This window comes from Saccostrea echinata, unplaced genomic scaffold, assembly GCF_033153115.1.
Source record: "Saccostrea echinata isolate AGI-Se365-2 ecotype Australia unplaced genomic scaffold, CSIRO_AGI_Sech_v1 ptg000042l, whole genome shotgun sequence".
NCBI classification, from domain to species: Eukaryota; Metazoa; Mollusca; class Bivalvia; order Ostreida; family Ostreidae; genus Saccostrea; species Saccostrea echinata.
In genome coordinates, this window is record NW_026889791.1 from 5732900 (window position 1) to 5747151 (window position 14252).

Below are 14252 nucleotides of genomic sequence, written 5' to 3' on the forward strand. Positions count from 1 at the left end.
TGGACTAACATATTTCGAAACAACAAAAAAGATGCAATAATGTGGTGTAAGTATTGATTTAAAAAAGAAAAGTTGAAATTTTACGATTTCTTTGATCACTTCCGTAAGCGACCGAAGTGCCGATGACGAACAAAAAGTAGCGAACCGGCTAGTATCTATCACCAACTATAATCCCTGAAAGTTTGACATTGATATATCTTGTCGTTCTTGAGATTATCCGCGGACAATATGTCATTTTAAAATCAGAAAATGGTCTATAACTTGGCACCGGAAATGAATTTTCAAATTTTCTTTCAGATAGGTCACGTTTATTTTACAACACAATACTCCTGAAAATTTCATGTAAATCCATCGAACAGTGTTCGAGAAATCGCGTGCACAAAATTATAAAGCTGCTCAAAACGAAAAAAGCGAATTTCTAGAGTGTGTTTAAATCAATATTAAAACAAATTATATATTTGGTATTCGGATAAGACCCTCTATATCCCTACTAATATCGCAGAAAAATATTCAAAAACGAAAAAGATAAAAAAAATCGATTTTTGAAAGTCACTTCCGTGAGCGACCGGAAGTACCGACGACGAACGATTAGTAGCGACCAGGCTTGTATCTATCACGATCTATAATCCCTGAAAGTTTGACGTTTATATACCTTGTCGTTCTTGAGATTATCCCTGGACAAAATTGCATTTTACAATCAGGAAATGGTCCATTACTTGGCACCGGATGTGATTTTTGGAATTTGCGCCCGAATAAAATAACTTCAGCCTACGACACGTCTTCCCTGCAAATTTCATCTCAATCCACTCAATAGTCTCTGAGAAATCGCGTGCACAAAATTAGAAAGTCAAAAAAATAATAAGAAGAATAATAATAATAAGAAACAGTAGAATCACTATAAGGTCTTCCGTGAAGACGAAAGACCTTAATAATAACTAGAAACTCATTGCGAGCAATGAGAGGTCTTCCGTCCGATTCTGAAAATAAAAACGAAAATTCAAGCTGAAAAAGTGATAAAAGAAATTCAGACACTGGAGATTTAACCCTGGTCGTTAGTGTGAAAATCCAACGTGCTAACCATTAAGCATTCACTTTTTTGCATCACTTCCTGTCACGACCGGGAATAACGGCGATACAAGATTTTCTCACGAATCAAATAAACTAATGATTGACTATCAGTCCTGAAAATTTTAGACTTCAGTCGTTTATTGTTGCCGAGCAATATTGTGAGAACAAATTCTAATTTTGAGGACAGGTAAACATGCGACCGGAAGTGAATTTTATAAAAATCTCTGACTTTTCTCGAGACATTTGCAGTATCTACAACATACATAAATTATTTCAATTACTTTATCGATAAGCAATATTTATGAGAAAAATAAATATAAAAATAACGTAGTTTATCTCCTAAAACCGGAAGTTGACGTTTTTGTTTCCGGTGGAATCTAACATATTTCAAAGCAGCGAAAGAGATGCAATAAAGTGATGAAAGTTTCAATTCAAAAAAGAAAAGTTAAAATTTTTGATTTCTTTGATCACTTCCTGTGACAAGCGGAAGTGACGACTGACGCGTTTAACCCAAATGGTTTCGCCTACTCCTCAAGATCTATTACTCATAAAAGTTTGGTGTTTTAATCTTATACCTGTTTTTGAGATCACACTCAGGCAACTTCTCATTTTGAGGACAGGAAAACACGCGACCGGAAGTGAATTTTCGAAAGTTATTTCAGATTACTCTAGACATTTGCACTCTGAATAACATTTTTAAAATTCATTTTAAATACTTTATCTATAAAGAATATTTATGCGAATTATGTAGTTTTTCTCTTATAACCGGAAGTTGAGGTTTTTGTTTCCGGTGGGACCAACATCTTTCAAATCTGCAAAAAAGATGCAATAAAGTGATATAATTTTTAATTAAAAAAAGAAAAGTGCAAATTTTCGATTTCTTTGATCACTTCCTGTGACGACCGGAAGTGACGGCTGACGTTCTTAACCCAAATGGTTTTGCCTACATCTTAAGGTCTGTTGCTCATATAGGTTTGGTGTCATAATCTCTTACCGTTTCCGAGATCTTGCTCAAACAACTTCTCATTTTGAGGACAGAAAAACACGCGACCGGAAGTGAGTTTTACAAAGATATTTGACGTTACTCTAGACATTTGCAGTCTAAATAACATATTCAAAATTCATTTCAAATACTTTATCTACAAAAGATATTAATGGGAAAGAAAAATACTCAAATTATGTAGTTTTCTCTTATAACCGGAAGTTGACGTTTTTGTTTCCGGTGGGACCAACATATTTTGAAACTACAAAAGAGATGCAATAAAGGGATTTTAGTATTGATTTGAAAAAGGAAAGTTGAAATTTTACGATTTCTTTGATCACTTCCGTTAGCAAGTGCCGACGACGAACAAAAAGTAGCGACCCAGCTAGTATCTATCACGATCTATAATCCCTGAAAGTTTCACATTGATATCTTTTACCGTTCCTGAGATTATCCGCGGAGAAAATGTCTTTTTGAAATGAGAAAATGGTCTTTAACTTGGCAACGGAAGTGAATTTCCAAATTTTCTCTCAGATATTATAAATTCATGTTACAACTCAGAATTCCTGAAAACTTCATGCAAATCCATTAAATAGTCTTCGAGAAATCGCGTGCACAAAATTAGAATGTCAAAAAAATAATAATAAGAAGAAGAAGAAACAGTAGAATCACTATAAGGTCTTCCGTGAAGACGGAAGACCTTAAGTAGAAACTCATTGCAAGCAATGAGAGGTCTTCCGTCTGATTTTGAAAATAAAATATAAATTCAAGCTAAAAGTGAAAAAAATTCTGACATTGTAGATTTAACCCTGGTCGTCAGCGTGAAAATCCAACGTGGTAACCATTACGCCATTTCATGTCCCGTTTCAAAGTGAACATGACGAATATCAAGAGTTTGGATTTATCAATTCGAAAACAAATTGTATATTTAGTATTTTGAAAAGAGGCTCTCTTAACCCTACAAATATAGAAAAATATTGAAGTTGAAAAAATCTATCTTTTAAATTCGCTTCCGGAAGCGACCGGAACTAACGACGACGCATGAAAAGGTCCCTTCGCCAATCTAGAAATCATGTTCTATCATCTCTAACAAAAAAAACACTCAACATCATTTATAAAGTTGAAAACGTAAATTTACAGGTTGGGGGAAACGTAAATTCCGCTATAATAGTGGTATATCACTATTATAGTGAGATTCCGCTATATTTTCAGCCATAGTTACCCTCGATTTCATCAGATAACATACTTGCTGATTAAAGCGCAAGTTATGATGGGTATAAAAATGGACAATAATTTGAATTCTTGCATGTTATGAATTTTATTTAATTTTCTGCCGATGCGTTTAATAATACGAACACACTTTTTAAAGCGGAAGTTACATTTTTAACATAGCAACCAGTGATTGCGGTAGTATTGAACAAAGACTTACTCTTAATATCTCTCATACATGTGCACAAATTAGTGCTTGTAATAACTTTGAACCCACTTTGGAATACGTTTGTCGAATTTACAGATGAAAAGGTTATTTTTGCCTGCATGGTTACTGGTATGGAGGCCCGTTATGACAAATGAAAAAAAGCTCAGCACAAGTTCACTTTAACGGAACCGATTTGTGTCGTCTACATCGTAAGCAATATATGTCACTTTTACATGTAATCTTAGGTACATGTATAATGTTTCCTTTCTTGATGATGAAACCATGAATTAAAATGATTAGTCTTAGCAAGAAAAGGGGAAAAGTTGTGAAAATTACCTGTAGATGTGACGTCTTATAAATTCTGCACAATTTATTGATCGTGTAAATTGCATAAAATTTTATATTTGACTACGTTATTCACTAAAAAAGAGACAATGAAATCCTAATTACCAGAAGTAGATTATTCTGGTATAAATAAACGAAATACAAGGAGAAACAGAAATATGAAGATAACGAAAAAGGCCATTTGAACAATAAAATTTTTCGCAGAGCGAAAAGGTAGGATCAAATGCTATGGAGGAGAAGGCATCCCCTGTCGATCATGAATTTTGCGAAATTCATTTGTTTATGGTTATCATGAATAAGTGCATCGTTGTCTGCGCCATAGCCGCTAAAATATTAAGCCTGCTTTTTTAAGCACACATAAGCCATTATTTACACATTGAATTGTCTACGGTTTTTTTGACAAGGAGCACACAGCGGGTGTGACCGGTCGGTAGGGGGTGCTCACTCCTCCATGGCACCTGGTCCCACCTCTGATGTTTTTTAGGGGTCCGTGTTTGCTCTGTTTATTTTTTTTTTATTGTTTCAATGGACTTTTGAGATTGATTACTGTTTGTTATCTTCACATTTCATACAGTATTTTAAGCTTAAGGACGTATGGTAGTGACGATTTTGAATCCACCGCGCAACTCCGAATGACGTAAATGAATCGTATGTCGTTCATCTCTTTAGTAGAGTTGGAAATAAAATTTACAATGCAACTTATTTTAAAGATATACTTGATATAAAATCATATAAAATGTGACTAAAATTTCATTGGATTCAAACTAACAACAAGTCGAGGTAATTTTACGACTTATCTTACTTTTCGGTAATGTAAACAAAGCGGATGTTTCGAAAAGAATGAAATGCGGAGAAAACGAGGATTTTCGTCAACCAAATCTATTCAGCGGCACAGCAAGGCTTCGTTGACTCAAGAAAGGCGATGGTGAGCTGCGTCTGACTGAAAATTACTGTGCAAAGATTAAACCCATCATTCGAATCACAAACGCATGACAACTCTAGCCTAGCAAAAACGATCTGCCCAGGTTTGTCTCTAGTATTTGACACCATTTAACTAACATTACCTCAGAAATTCAGTAAAAGTGATTGTGGCTCAGCTAAATACCGGTATTAGATAAGATATATATATATTTATATATATATATGAGTGAACTGGGTACTTTTTTTCTGAATTGGGGGCATGAGTGAACTCACAACATTATACACTGCATGATAGATCATTTTTAGCAAAAATTAGGTTAAGTGCACATAATTTAGAAATTGAAAAAGGTAGATATGTTGAAATTAATAAAAATGATAGGTTGTGTAAAGTTTGTCAAAACCTTGATATTGAGGATGAAAAACATTTCATTTTGCTCTGTCCGAAATATGAAGCACAGAGAAAAATATTCAAAACAAAATTATCTACTTTCCCTAATTTCAACCAAACAATCCATAATAATGACAATTTGTTAAAATCATTGATGAAAACCAGGTGTAAAAGGGTTCTTAAAATATTATCTTCATTTTTATGTCAAATATCTGATATTAGAAAAAATGTTCTAGCTATAAATGAGTAACTACATTGTTATGAATCACCTAGTATCTGATGAGTACACTACATTATTTGCTACACCAATTGTTTGTATTCTAGTTGTGTTCTACTGTATTATTATACTTATTAATGTGTTCTGTATGGGCCTTTACCAATTACTGTAATTGTGTTTGTGCCAATAAAATATTTGTATTTGTATTTATAAATTAGTGACGATTCATGTTAAAGTTTTTTTCAAAAAAAAGCAGAGATTTTGTGATTAAAAATTGTTATATTCTTCCTTAGTTGTTGTTTACAATATAGATTCAAAAAAGTGATAAAGAGCACTACACTATATTATAATAAAAACAATACCACTGGTTACCAGTGCACACATGAGGGGGTAATTTACATGATTTATACACAATTCTGTTTTGCAATTTATTTTTATATTGTGTGACATGATTGCATTCCGGAATGTTGGTGAATCAATAAAAATTCAAAAATTTATAGATGTTATTCAGGTGCGCTTGATTTTGGAAAAACGTTTCGAGTTTCATGTACTCTATCATGTCTACATGTATGTATTGATGCTTTTAAATTTAGCAAACATAGAAAATATATTAAAAGAAACAATAATTTATTATAAATGTTAAGTCATATGAGACACAGTTATAACTCAATGAAATTTGAAGGTAACCAGATGCAAGGTGTTGGACACTGTCTAGACAATTTTCTTCCAAAACATACTAGATAAAAAATTCACTACACTACAACACAAATAATACTTACCACTAAATTCTTTGGCCTAAAACAGGACTTTTCTTTTTATTAAGATTATTTCTTTCCTTATTAATTTCCAAGTTATGTTGATGGTAGAGTGTCTGAATTGCAATTTTGACTATAATCATTTTTTTTAATTGAATTTTCTTCTGAGTTCATGAAAGCTAAAAGCATCAATACATATTATAGAGTATGTGAAACTCAATCATAATCATGTAGACCACACAATATGAAAATAAAATAAAACACTCGTTTTGTTTATACTGCATCTACATTTACATATATGCAGTGATAGGGAAGAAATCTCAGCTATATAGATTTAGTAGTACATATATATTATTTGAATAGGTATCCCTAATATTGTGGACATTGAACATGAAGTTGAGATGGAACAGGATCTGGAACCCTTAATATCTGCTATCTGGAAACTTGGAAGGAGGGTTATGGAACTGGGGGTGATATGACAGATGCTCTAAAATGTCCATGCCATTTCAGCAGCTCTTTCATGCTGTGGATATCCTAACTTATGGATCATCAGCTACCATTAAGGTACATTTACATTTGTCAAAATGTTAGGCTGTGGTGTTGTTAGGCAAAATTGTTTCCACTTTCACAACCCAGTGAACCCACCCTATTTTGCAGCTGACCCCAATTTTTTTTAAAATGCTTTTTCAAGAAAAATATGAATATTCATTTTAAATTCCCCAATAATAGCATGTATAAAAAAATTTCCACCATAAATAAAACACTATTTCTTTGACTTCCAGTCTATGCAAAAGACATCGGACCGTCAGACCTGACCGATGTGTAGTGCCTCTGGTCCGATGCGTCATTTTTTACACCGGACCAGAATGTCCGATGTGTCTATGTCCAGTTTTGAGCATTATTATTTTGATGGGGAGTCATGTAAATGTTCGTTATAAGTAAAAAATTTCTCACAAATCCAAATACGTAAATGAAGGTGATTAAAACCGTATGGACCATCTACAGTACTATGCGGGAGCAATCCCTTGTAAAAGAAAAGGTGTTAGGCTTACTACTCTGCATTTTCATGTCTTTCACTTTTTTACATTAGGTTTTTTGGTCCAACAAAAATTGATTCGGTCCTGTGTGTTCATTGATTACACAGGACCCAATGTCCTGTGTGGTCCAAAAAACTTTCGCATAGACTGGACATCAGTGTTACTTGGTTGTTTTATTTAAAAAAGTCCACGCAAAAAAAAAGAATTAAAAATATGCCTACCAGTACCTACCGGAACTCTAAATTTTTCAAGCATGAACATGATAAAAGTGGAAACAAAGCAGGTTTAACCAATCATTTTCCTTGGCTTTACTTACTAGATTATTTTCTTTGATAATTGGCTAGATTTCACAATTAGTAAGCAAGTAAATTGTATTTTATACATGTAGTGATATATTACAGTATGAGGAAAAACATAAAAATACATGTAATCAGTCAATCAGACCTATGTGTCACTTTTAGACAAATACATGTATATCATAGTTGATACCCATGACAAGTTTTAGATAAAGTTGAAAGTACCATATGTAGTGATGTAAAGATTAATCAATTAAATCAATTATCTAATCGAAATGGTCCCCAATTATAGATAATCGATTACTCAAAATATTAGTTAAATGCAAATTATTCCTTTAATTTTTGATTCATTCTTCTTTGAATTTAACTAAATCCTAAATAATAATCTAATAAATGAATCCAATGATACAAACTATTTCAAAAATGTATTTTGGAAATCACTCCAGAATTTCTAAACAATTTATTCTACATTTGAAATTGAAGAAATATAATATTTGAAATTAATCAATTTTTTTTTCGATTATAGTGCATCCCATTATTCCAATAATCAATTATGAAAAAAATCCCAATTTCCCATCACTAACCATATGCAAGAATTGTAACTGTTTGATGAATACTAACTGGTATATTAGGTTTGACATTAAATATTATGAATTATACATAAATACAAACATACTTAATTATTGTTTATTTATAGTATCATAGGGACATACAACTTGTATGTTTCATAGTTATTAACTTATTAAACATTTCATGTTTGAAATAAAGCCAACAGGTTTAGGTATGTGAAATCACTAACTGCCCATATACATGTAACAAGTTTATTGATGCAGACCTCTAGTAAAAAAAAAAAGGGGGGTGCAACTGACATCTTAATGAAAATTTACTCTATAGCCAAATACTATTCTCAGAAAAAAGTTAGGAGGACAGACCCCCACCCCCCCAACACACACAACCATTCTGTAGGCCTGTATTGACTAGATCAGGTGGACAAGATCATTTGATTGTTATTAAAATGAAAATTATTTTATCACCTGCACTAATAACTAAAACAAGATTATTGTTTCTTACAGAGAGCGGGAACATCATGATCATATAAGCAATGAGACGAGAAAAGTTTTCAACTTTTTCCACAAAGAACAATCAATAAACAGGCAGACAAAATTCCAGGTCTAAAAATAAATGGAATGAAGGTGTACAATAACAAGTGAACATAGAAGTTTCTCTTGTAACAATCAGAATAAGACTAAAGTTTTGAGTAACGACAAGAAAAGTGTAGTCACTGGATACACTATCATTTCCTATGATGTCCCAGTATTAATCGAATGCAGTTTAAAACTGGCATTGCCAACAAATTCAATATGGAGTTATTGATGGAAGATGTGAATTGAAAACTGTGTGTGACTCGTTATAAAAAGTAAAGTGGATTCTATCTCAGAATGCAGACTTTTTCAGTTGAAAGACCCCAGAGTTTTATATGAAAAGAGTCATATATCTTCAGTCTGTTTGAAATGTCCATGACATCAGTTGTGGATACATTATTGGTGTTATCAGAATTTGCCATGTCTGTAGCATCATTTTTAGATACAATGTCAGTGTTTGGTACTAAATGTAATAAGTTTTCATTAATTCAAATTTGGTCAAATTACAAATTATTTTTCTTTTTTTTTTAATTGTAGATAGAGCAAATAAGTTTTCAATATGTTAATATATTTTGATTCTCATGAAATTTGCAATATTAAATACATTTCATTATAAAAATTATTTCATTACCTTATCATTGTATGAACAGATGTTAAATACACTGCATGTTAAAAAAAAGAGTAGAACCTGGGAAATTCATGTTCCTTATTTTTAACAAGGTTTTCCATTGGAAAAATGATGAAAATGGCACACAAGGACTGACTAATGACCCAAATGCGTGCCATGACCTTGACTCAAGATCCTTTGATCAAGTTAAATGTCATTTTAAGAAAAACATTGAATTCCTGTATTTTGTATGGAGAACATGAGATGCTCATACTGATCGTAAATATTGCATATAACCTAAGGTTACATGTATGTATTGAGTAACTGACCTTGACTCAAGGTCATTCCAGCAAGTTCAAGGCTTCTGTCAGAAAAGGTGTGTTATTTGTACCTGGTCTATTACTCTCAAATGGAGGCTAATTGGTAGTTGATACTTGACACAAAAATTGCTTATGACTCAAATCTGTGTCATAATCTGACCCAATGTCATGAATGTATAATCTCCTACAACTTTCTTGTATTAATAATCTCCCGTCCCTCATGCATATGGTTACATTGAGGAGGTAATAAGCTGCCTCACGTCATGTACTGTAAGTTTTTATCTTCATTTATAAGCTCCTGTCAGTGTGTGAGAGTTATGTCAGGTGCAGTATTACAAAGCTGCTCAAGCCCGTAGAATGCTGGGGGGACCTACTTTTTCTGAGTATAGTAGTTTGCTATAGTGATTGCCCCCCCCCCCCCCCCCCCCCCCCCCCCGTTGCTACAAGGTCAAGCACTGTCAATTTCCACAAAATGGACATTTAATAAGTTTGGTTTCTTTTTTTTTTTGCCCATCAGATTATTTTGGGAAGTTGCCCCTCCCCTATTTTTGGTGAGTTTAGTTTTTTTTTTTTTTTTTTTTGCTTGACAGATTTTTTTGGGGGAAGGTGCCCCCCCCCCCCCACTTTTGAAACCGTTGCTACAAGCCTACTGCTTGACTTGTAAACTTATGATACTTATAATTAGAGAAACAAAGGTTATTTTAACCATAAAAAGAAAACTAGAAAAAGATATTTAAGATAAATAGTTTAAAACCCTTCAAATTATAAAACATAAGTTCATCTATTTTAGTGAAGGACTATTTTTGTACTTTGTGGTTTTAGCTCTTAAAATTTTATCTGATTCTGTTAAATATTGCTGTTACTCTACACCATATTGTACACATGCATAGCAAAGTACAGTGTAGTATATTGTGGTGGTGTCACTATTTTACCTAGCTTCAACAGCATGTATGATGGTTTAGTCAGACTTGTAGCAACAATTTCAAAAAAAGGGGGGGGGGACAACTTCCCAAAAAAAATCTGATAAAGGAAAAAAAGACCAAAAAAGGGGGCAATATTTCTCAAAAATCTGACAAGCAAATATAAAAAAACACCTAATTTCACTATCCAAATCCTGGAATTTGCTAGTGCTCGACATTGGAGACTAGCATCTAAGGAAAAATTTACAACAATCTACTTTACTCAGACCCCCCCCCCCCCCCCCCGCATTCTACGGACCTCGGTTTAATAGCTGGTTAGTTAATAGTTACTGAATCATATCTAATCTTTCAATATTCCTCAAGATGGAAAATATTCATTCAAGACAAAGATTTATTATTAATTAAAATTAAACATGGAGACATAGAACGAATGTACAATAAGCCTCGAGCATTCTGTCTTCGTCAATTCACTTTATTTCATCCGTTCCACTAAAACGTTAGAAATTATAAGCCGGAGTTTCAAATTCTATTTTTGTTTTTGTTCAAAACAATTCATAGATAATTGTAAACACCTCCTCCAAGTCTACTTTCAACTTTGATTCCGATTCGGCATTTTGTATACGAGTTGCAAACTGGAAGTGACATGTACACGATAATGTACAAAACCAAACCGGGAAATCGGGAGATTTTCGGATTGTTCGGCAAAAATCTGGTGAAAAGCATTGCCCGCCGTGTCACAAGAGAAAAATAATAACTATAATAAAAATTTGAGTTTAAAACGACAAAATCAGGAGAGTTAGAAACTATAAGCAAGTAAATAAATTGCAATCTCATTATTTTAACATTTTATAACAGCTTTTTGAGCAGAGGAAATTCGGGTCAGGAAATTCGGGAGCACATTACTCCAAAACTACACACTAACATTATAATTTTTTATTAGCAATTTGTAAAGCAAGCAAATCACTATAAATATAGCATGAGATATCAAACTTTTAATTATTCTTTCATTATTAAAAAATACGTTGTACATATACATGAACCCATTTTCCCAATAAATTGTCATGATATAAATGAATCAAAATTAATTTGTCTTTTTGGCTTTTTTCTTGCACTATTTTATTTTGAAATTAAAATTTCAATATTGTGGGTGACATCGTTTTCAAAAAAATATTTTTATGTTGTTTTTATTGTTGTTCTCAATTTTTTAAAAATTGGTTATAAAAATATCACTTTATCATACAGAGTTACCCCCCTTATTTTAGTGCGTCATAATTTTTGATTTACTCACTAGAACCTTTTCTTATAATATTTTATGAAATATATAAAGGTACTTCTTCATTTTATGTGGATGTTTTAGAGTTTTAATTACTCTGAAATTAGGACTTGTCAGTACCATACTCCCTTAAGCAAATTGAAAAAGAAATTGAATCGATTTAATTTATTTTCTCTTAAAGTGTACGTATTCAATTAGCAAAAATTTGAGTGAATCATATCATATTTTTTCTTAAAATCTATTTATTTATTTTCTGTACAAAATTAAGTGAAATTAATCGATTTATTTAATGTATTTTCTGTCTTAAAGTGTATTGAATTGTAAAAAAAAAAAAAAAAAAAAAAAAAAAAAAAAAAACATCTAAGTTGAGATGTAATTAACATAATTGTTATAAACACAAATGAACTTTCAACACAAGGCAAGAGCAGGGAGGATAGATTATGCGATGTTTACGATACTCATCAAATTGAAGACGAATTTAATTTCATTCTTCAATGCCATAGATATCTTAATTTAAGGAAAAAATACATAAATGAATACTATTACAAATCTCCAAGTAAATTTAAATTACTTTAGTTATTCGGTTCACATCGCATATGTACCCTAGTTGGCTTAGGGAAATTTATCCATCATGCTCTTATATTACGTTACGATGATCTGTCAGGTTGACCCAATGTCTATTTGTTCAAGGTTAATTTTCAGATGTTTATATATAATACCACAGCATTGCTACTTATATTGTAAAACAATTATATTGTTTTAAAGTATTCCTTCTTCTGCTTTATATTATAGCATATATTATAATCTTCTATACAAGTGAATGGAACTGTGGGACTGGGGAACACTTGATCAGAGGTCTCACCCCCCTTTTAGACTCTTTGAGAGTCTTACTTATTGTAAAATATGTATAGATTATAAGTTATTTTTGTTACTGATGGGCTGTACTGTCCAAAGTTATATTCTGAATAAGCTATATCATATTTGCAAGCGGAAATAGGTGGACTTGTATTTTTTTTTTTTTTTTAAAAAAGTGGGAATAGACCATTAAAGTGGGAATAGGTGAAAGACCCTTAAAACCGAGGCCCTTTGTTGTTCGCATTGTAAACTTTGTTTTTAACATTCCCAAAACGAATGTCAAACAATGTGTTTGTAATTACCTGCAGAAATGACATCTTACATCATTGTTTACGATTTATTGCAATTAAACAATACAAATCGGTTTCATCAGAATAAAGTGAACATGTAATGAGCTTTTTTCGTTTGTCACAACGGGCCTCCATACGCGTTACCATGCAGGCAAAAATCACCTTTTCTTCTGTAAATTCGACAAACGTATTCCAAAGTGGGTTCAAAGTTATTACAAGCACTAATTTGTGCACATGTATGAGAGATATTAAGAGTCAGTCTTTGTTCAATACTACCGCAATCACTGGTTGCTATGTTAAAAATGTAACTTCCGCTTTAAAAAGTGTGTTCGTATTATTAAACGCATCGGCAGAAAATTAAATAAAATTCATAACATGCAAGGATTCAAATTATTTTCCATTTTTATACCCATCATAACTTGCGCTTTAATCAGCAAGTATGTTATCTGATGAAATCGAGGGTAACTACGGCTGAAAATATAGCGGAATCTCACTATAATAGTGATATACCACTATTATAGCGGAATTTACGTTTCCCCCCAACCTGATTTAAGCAAACAAATTCGGGATTAAACCCAGATCGCCTTCGTAAAAACTCAATATGGAAGCCACTACACCAGCGCAATTTTACCAGCCATCATCGAGGTATACTTTGTATCGTTGCCTGAAGTAACTAGCGTCAGGGAGGTTAAAAGTTATATAGTGCGGAATTATAGAATGAGAGCTAGCCAGCCAAATTTTGTGCAAGCAGTTTCACATCGGAATTCGTTACTTGATTTTAAACAATAACAAATAATCTATTACTGATGAACTGATGATACTGTTTACTTCCTTTATTCTTTGTGTATTCAACTTTTTATTCCATGCAATTCCATATACCTGTATTTCATACAAACGTGTCTGTGTAATCTTTTTCTGCACTTCTGCATCAGACCAGTTTTCTAATATGAAAGAAGAGTCACGATACATTACGTCACGAGTAAATCTTCGCGCCTTTCCTTTGAAATGTATGTTCTATTGAATGGTCTCCATTCTCATATATATTATTGTATGTACCGTACAAATTACTCATTTTATTGCATTTCGAGCTCAGAGTATTTATGTTTTCAAAGACAGATTATCCAATTCATAATCTGAAAGACCCAACAATTCCTTCATATTTCATTGATCCTTATGGTGGTTTCGTTCAACAAGATGCTCGGATGTCTCCGTAAACTCCAACCTGCCAATCGGCAATCCTCGACTGACTCCGCTACGCTCTATACAAACCTCAGAAGTGATTGGTGGAGAAATATGCATCAAATCGATTACATTTCTCCGCCGGAAACTGCCTTGTAACTCATTTCATATTTTACTCTGCATAAAGTTCTTCAAACATTTTTTTTTCTCTTGTCTAATTCTTCCTTGGATATGAAAGCA

At 32.6% G+C, this 14252-nt stretch overlaps 1 long non-coding RNA gene across 1 annotated transcript; it reads left to right on the forward strand.

Moving 5' to 3' along the window:
- Positions 1-4469: 4469 nt before the first annotated feature.
- LOC133201094 (uncharacterized) lies at positions 4470-8654 on the forward strand. The gene is made up of 3 exons (XR_009723038.1): positions 4470-4837; positions 6457-6657; positions 8500-8654. It is a non-coding gene; the product is annotated as an uncharacterized LOC133201094 (long non-coding RNA).
- Positions 8655-14252: the final 5598 nt, after the last annotated feature.